The sequence below is a fragment of the Myotis davidii genome, unplaced genomic scaffold, assembly GCF_000327345.1.
Source record: "Myotis davidii unplaced genomic scaffold, ASM32734v1 scaffold332, whole genome shotgun sequence".
In the NCBI taxonomy this organism is placed as follows: Eukaryota; Metazoa; Chordata; class Mammalia; order Chiroptera; family Vespertilionidae; genus Myotis; species Myotis davidii.
The window spans coordinates 6224183-6224482 of record NW_006285779.1 but is presented as its reverse complement, the minus strand read 5'-3'; the positions used below and the strand labels follow the sequence as shown (position 1 = coordinate 6224482).

At 55.0% G+C, this 300-nt stretch overlaps 1 protein-coding gene across 1 annotated transcript in view; it reads right to left on the bottom strand.

Moving 5' to 3' along the window:
* CRTAC1 (cartilage acidic protein 1) overlaps nt 1-300 on the bottom strand; it is a 130809-nt gene that overhangs the window by 24205 nt on the left and 106304 nt on the right. The gene's annotated exons all lie outside the window — the stretch shown is intronic.

Genomic DNA, 300 nt, shown 5'->3' with positions numbered 1-300 from the left:
AGTGGTCAAACCGGGGACTCTGAGCAGAGAGCTGGGGAGAGGTACTCTTACGAATTGGCACAGACGCAGGGATCTGATGCTCCTGCAGGAGCTGGAGCTCGTAAGACCGTTGATCTATGACTCTAGGTCCCTGCTCACCCCTTCTTCTGGAGGCCAGGGATTGTCCCTAGGCCACCAAGAGGGAGGGGAAGGCAAATCTTCCATTCATGGGCAAGGCAGGAGGGCCTGAGCAGGGGGAAGTGGCTGGAGGGCAGACTAATTGTATCCATTGACTGTTACTGTGTCCATTCTATCATTCAC